Raw genomic sequence first — 7,269 nt, 5'->3', positions numbered from 1 at the left:
TTGCATGTGTATACTAGTTCATAAGAGTACATAGGATATCACTAAGTCATGTAAGTTCAATACTTATGAGTTTTCAAAGTCAAAACAAAGAGTTTTATAGAAATATCTTTTACTCAAACATTAGTGTTATAATCTTTTAAAGACTTGGTCCTGGTTGGGTTTAAACCTCATTCATGCACCTTAAAATCAAGTAAATGAACAAACAGGACAAACTATCAACAGTTTGGCCTAGGTGCATCAATGATTTTTGCAGAGAGTTAATTGAACTTTTGCCTAAAGAAAATCGTTGATGATTTGGGGGAATCCGTCGATGGTTTGCGTCATGATTCTACACCCAACGATTATAAACGATTAGTTTTCAAAATATTTAATCATTTTATTAAACCAATGGCTATAAAACGGCTAGTAGTCTAATTTGCCTATAAATATAAGTCCAAAGGACGGCTTGTTTAAATATTGATTTAGGACTTTACATTTTATTCCCAAGCACACCATATTTTAGTTTATCATTCTTGTGCTCAAAAGAGAAAATATGCAAAAAAGTCTATTCACCCCCCCTAGACTCGACTCTAGGGCCAACAAGTGGTATTAGAGCAAGGTGCTTACAATATTAGAGTAACTTCTAGGGCGGAAAGATCAAATGGCGTATATAGTGGACACTTCAGATTCTCAGGGGCAATCTGTAAATAGACCACCGAACCCAAGTTGACTCGTTTATAAATGGGTGGGTCACAAGTCACCCGTCGGGTTTTGACCCATTTTGCCACCACTACCCCAATCTAGCAGGGATATGAGCAATGCCAGAATTTCTCGATTTCATTACCGATCCCATTTGATCTTTTCAGCAACGTGCTAGAGAATGATACAAGTTTGCAGCAACTGATCCCATAAACATCATATGTTAACGAGGATGCACATGGACATGAGAGAAGACGATGTGTGCAATGTGTCCCCTCAAAGCAGCAACGATCACGTGAACCACTGCAGAGACAAAGGAGACCGTGACTTTATGAGACTTGATTCTATTTTTTGGTGCATTATTGTATATTTTTTTTGGGACACTACAGTATATGTATATGTTTTTTTTTAGTGTGTATTTATACTGATTTAATTATTATTTTTTATTAATTAATAAAAAATCATATCTTACCTTCTTTATATCAAGAAATCATGCAAGTAAATTATTATTATTATTATTATTATTATTATTATTATTATTGCAATAAATATGAGAAGGAAGATGCAAACTTTTTATGTATAATTTGACGTATGAAAATCATATTTTCGCACTTTAAATATGCAAACTTTTTTTGCTTTCAAAAAACTTTTTTTATTTATAGTTTGACAAATGTACTTTTTTCTTAAATATATTATTCTTTTAAAAAAATGTAGTGCCTGTTAGCCTTGGGGGCTACATAATCATATCGAATGTGTTTTGATGATGTTAACCTATTTGTTGTTCCTAGTGTTTTTCTATCTTTGCAGAACATATTAAGTATAGGTACAAGTGACAAATACGTGATGTTATTGGTCCAAAGGTAAAGATCGGACCGAGTAGAAGTTCGAATAGGAAAGATCAAATGGACACTCACTCGAAAAGGATTCAAGCACACCCAAGGAATCTTAATGTACAATTGTTTATTTGTAATGGGGAGTGTTTGAGGTAGTATATTTTGAAATTTTTGTGGTTTTGTTTCTTACATGATTTCTGAGCAAGAGTCGAGTAATTGCACATGCATACTAGGACACTTGAGTTTATAGGAACTCACTTAAGTTACAAACTCAACTTTCATAGTTTTCAAAGTTAAATTTAAGAGTTTGTCAAAAGAATCCTAGACTCAAAATATGTTTTCAAAGGGACAAGTTTTCAACATTTTGGTTTTATAAACTTCTACATACTTTGTCCCGATTTTGTCAAAATGAGCTTTATGTCCTAAAGTCTCAAGAAAGTCAAGTATATTTTTATAAAGGACATTCTTAGCATATAAGATATCAAAATGGGCTTTCAAATATGTTTTTTATAAATAAGATATCTTATATTAAAAAAAAATTTCATAAGGACAAATTTTAGATTATATTAGTGTTATAATCTTTTACAAACTTGGTCCTCATTGGGTTTAAAATTTCAGTTATGCACTTATCAAATTTCCTGAATACCCTTCGGTATTTGGGGCATAAATTTTGTTAGAAAAGTCCAAAAAGGATGTCTATGGAAAGCTAAGAAAGAATCCCACAACTTTTATGTTGATGACGTTTTTTGATTCAAGGTACTCGTCGACGATTGGGTGCAACTCGTCGACAATTCCAGGTAGAATGTTAACGATTGTTGGCAGAGTGCTACTAGTTGCATCCAATTGTCGACGATTCAAGGAAGAATGTTAATGATTGCTGGCAAAGTGCTACTAGTCAATGAGTGGGGGCCACTGGTTGATGAGTGGAGGCCACTAGTCGATGATGCACGTTGTGAACATCTCACCAATGGCTAGAAAACGACTAATTTCTTTTGGGACTCCCAACGGTCCATTCACCCCCTTTTGACTCTATATACTCCTGGGTTGGGACAATTATCAATTGGTATCAGAGTAAGGGACTTGCATTTTTGGAGTAAAATCTAGAGCATAAAAGATAAAATGGCGCATTCAGTGAACACCTCCTCCTCCCTAGGACGATCCATTTATCAACCACCATTGTTCAAAGACACCAACTACCTCTCGTAGAAAAATCAAATGGCCGTCTTCATTCGAGCATACGACTTGGATTTGTGGGAGATCATCTCAAATGGAGACTTCTCTTTCAAAAAGAAACAACAAGAATGAGGATATTCCGAAGTCTTTAACGGAGCTTTCAATAAGCGAAAAGAGGCTAGTTGAATTGAATTTTAAAGCAAACCATATTATTTATTGTGGTTTAAATGATGTTGAACATAGTTGCATTTGTGAATGTAAAACTGCAAAAGAAATGTGGGAGGTACTTGAAAACATCTATGGAAACACATCTCAAAATGAACAAACAAAAATATGCATGCTAGTTAGAGAATATAAGATGTTTAAATTAAATGAAGGTGAAGAAATTTCTTCTATGCTCACTTGGTTCACACACCTCATAAATAACTTGAAAGCACTTGGTAGAATTTCTTCATTAGAAGATTATATTAAAAAAATTCTCCAATCTTTACCCAAGTCATCAATGACCATTGAAGAAACAAAAAATATAGAAAAACTTAAGATAGAAAATGGTCTTGTCTTAGATACACTTTGTGCTAATCACCAAGAAATACATGAGGATAGTGAGGATGATATTGCATTCTTCACAGGAAAACTTAAGAAACTTTTAAGCAAGAGAATGTAACAAAAAGAAAGAAAAGAGTTATGCATTATTTCCATAATTCTAGGCATGACTTGATAAATTGCCCCCTAAATGAAAATGAAGAAAATTTTTTGAGTGGGGATCATAATGCCATGAATGGTGCTACTTGGAATGAAATCGATGGATTAGCCACCGATGATGAAAATGAGAAAGAAGCACATCCTTACTTCATGGAAAACAAACAAGAAGAGGAATTAAGTTCGGAAAATGCTGATGTTTTCACTTCTTCTAATGATGAAGTAGTGGATAATTGTGCTAAATTATTTAATGAATTAGTTTTAGCAAAAAGGAAGAACAAAAATCCTGAGAAAGAGCTTACTTTGTTTGAACAAAGGGAATTCTCTTTGAAAGAAGATAATGAATCCCTTAAAAGGAAAAAATGAGGAGTTTGTTGAAAACTCTCAAGAAGAGCATGAAACTTTGAAAGTAAAGATATAAAATTTGGAAGGAAAATTGTCAAAATGCAAACAAAAACAACCTTATCTTTGTTCAATCTTGAAAGAAGAAAATAGCTCTTTGAAAAAGGAAAATGAGGAGTTTGTTTCAAACGATCAAAAAGACCATGAAAATTTTCAAGTTGAAGTAGAAAATTTGAAAAATCAAATTGGAAATGTTTTAAAAGAAAAAACCATCTTGAAAAAGAGAGATCATGGAAAAATTATAAGAGGTAAAGAAAACTCAAACAAATCTTTGGGAGTTAAAAGAAATATTGTTTCCAAAAAGATTTTTAAATTCTCTTATAAATCACAAAATTATGCCTCAAGAAAAAATAGTGCAAATATGTCAAAACCCTTGCACACAAACAAAATTTGTTTATATTGTGAGAAAAAAGGTCATATAAGGTATTCTTGCCCTTATAGAGGAGCTAGAGGCAAAGAAAGGAAGATGGAATGGGTTGTGAAGAAAACCAACCTATTGGGACCCAAGGAAGATAGGGACCAAGGAGAATTACATGAATTGTAAATTGTGCTTCCTTAGAACCTAGGATTAGGATTTAGGTTTAGGTAAATTTAACCAAACCAAGTTAAATTGGAATAAGCGTTGACTAAGTGAGTTTATATAGTGCTAAATTAGAAATGCTCATTAAAATTTTTGTAGATTGTGCTCAAAATATAAAATTCCCAGCATACAAATCAAACATTTTAAAATCGAAATTTTAGAGTTTTATGCCAATATTGATGAATTCAACTTATAAAACCAATATGATGATTTAATTGTATATATCTTGTTGATCGGTTTATCTCTTTTAAAAGTATTAGCTATTGTTTATGGGATGAAACCTTAGTTATATAATTTTTTTTTGATGATATATGCTTAACTTTGGATACGTAGTTATAATATTTAAGCATAGCATAACCTATCCCATACATGAAGTTGAGTTTTAGTGAAGCTAATCATAATAAAATTGGAATTGAATGATTAATCAAATATCAAATGGTTTCACTCTCAAATCATTATTCATGAATTTTGAAGAAAGCCAATCTTGGCATTTCTGATGTTATAATTTAGCACAATCATTTGGTTTATGTGTCTAGCACATATTCACCTCACCACCATGGAAACTTATCTTTAGGGGGAGAATTTTTTTGTTTTTGTTTTTGTTTTTGGATGCTACCTCTCTTTATGATGATGATCAAAGAGGGAGAAATTTTGTGGTGTTAGGGAGAAATGTATGTGGGGTAAAATGCATATGGTATTATGAAAGTTGAAAGTTCAAATTTTATGAATTGCATGTCATAGCTCCAATGGATATTGAAATATCTAGTTGAAATGTTTTTATACATTATGCATATAGTAAGGGGGAGCAAATGTTAGTCTTATTTAAAAATATGCATAAATTAAGGGGGAGCTTAAAATATGCCCTATAAAGAACACCAATGGTTGCCATCATCAAAAAGGGAGAGAGTGTTAGCCTTGGTGGCTAAATGTTCTAAATTGTCTTGTTTTGATGATAACAACTCATTAGTGATTTTAGGTAAAGTTATCTTTGTATAATAAACTATGGTAAGTGAAACTCAAATGCAAAGATTAAGTAAATTGTTAATTGGTTAGACATCATCAAAAAGGGGGAGATTGTTAGCCTTGGGAGTTACATAATCATATTTAATGTATTTTGATGATATTAATCTATTTGTTGTTCCTAATGTTTTCCTATCTTTGCAAAACATGTTAAGTACAGGTACAAGTGACAAATCTGTGAAGGTATTGGTCAAAAGACAAAGATTGGATCAAGTAGAAGTTTGAATAAGAAATATCAAATGGACACTCACTCGGAAAGGATTCAAGCACACCCAAGGAAGCTTAATATAGAATTGTTTATTTATAATGGGGAGTGTTTGAGGTAGTATATTTTGAAACTCTTGCGGTTTTGTTTCTTGTATGATTTCTGAGTAAGAGTTGAGCAATTGCACATGCATACTAGGATACTTGAGTTTATAGAACTCACTTAAGTCACAAACTCAACTTTCATAGTTTTCAAAATTAAATTTAAGAATTTGTCAAAAGAATCCTAAACTCAAAATATGTTTTCAAAGGGACAAGTTTTCGACATTTTAGTTTTATAAACTTCTACATACTTTGTCCCAATTTTTTCAAAATAAGCTTTATGTCCTAAAGCTTCAAGAAAGTCAAGTATATTTTTATAAAGGACATACTTAGTATATAAGATATCAAAATGAGCAATCAAATATGTTTTCATAAATAAGATATCTTATATTCAAAATAAATTTCAGAAGGATAAGTTTTAAATTATATTAGTGTTACAATCTTTTACAAACCTTAGTTATGCACCTATCAAATTTCCTGAACACCTTTTGGTATTTGGGACATAAATTTTGCTAGAAAAGTCCAAAAAGGACGATCTTGGTGTTTATGGAAAGTTAAGAAAAAATCCCACAATTTTTATGTTGATGACTTTTTCTGATTTGGGGTACTCATCAATGATTGGGTGCAACTCATCGACGATTCCAGGTAGAATATTAACGACTACTGGCAGAGTGCTACTGGTCGACGAGTGAGGGCCACTACTTGACAATGCGCATCGTAAATAGCGCACCAACTGCTAGAAAATGGCTAGTTTCTTTTGGAATTTGCCCCCTACGGTCCATTCACCCCCCTCTGACTCTATATGCTCCTGGGCTGGGACAATTATTAGTGCCCATAATGAATAAGTAAACGTCGAATCCAAAATAGACCCTTCTAAGAATATGAAATTTTACTTGGGTGCATTTACCTTAGGTTTTTTGTCCACTCTATCTAGATTTTGGATCTACCTTTTCTTTTTCTATGAATACCCTTTTATGAAATTTTAACCCGTTTTGATACTTAACTTTTGGAATTTTATATATTATTTTACTTATTTTCATTTTGTATTTTATTTTATTTGTTTTTTAAAAATAGTTAACTTTCAAAAGTCTTACATCGTCCATATTTTTACAATTTTTTAAAAATCAGAAGAAGGCAAAAAAATATTACAGAAGACAACAATTTACGTGGTTTGACTATAAAGTTTACATCCATTGGAGGGGGTTATTGTTCCAATGTTGAGAAAATAGTACATTAGGGAATCAATACATCACATTTACAACAATTACAAATCATAGACAAACAGTATGATAATAACATGTACAGAGATAAACACACAAAATCATACATACTATACACATTAAGTAGACATTAATGTGATGGTTCAACTCCATTATGACCTCCAACCCTGTGACCTTCTTCGTGGTAGAAATCGCACCTCATCTTACTATTGCGCTCTCGTATGTCCATTTCGTTACACAATTTGGAACTTTTTAGTCTACCTTTTTGCCTTATCAACTATTGATTCTGGTATAATATTGGTGCTATTGGATTTGTCCAAGACTCTTTTCATGGAGGATGGGGATGAAATCCATTGCA

This window comes from Malania oleifera, chromosome 4, assembly GCF_029873635.1.
Source record: "Malania oleifera isolate guangnan ecotype guangnan chromosome 4, ASM2987363v1, whole genome shotgun sequence".
NCBI classification, from domain to species: domain Eukaryota; kingdom Viridiplantae; phylum Streptophyta; class Magnoliopsida; order Santalales; family Ximeniaceae; genus Malania; species Malania oleifera.
Note: the sequence above shows the minus strand (reverse complement) of the source record.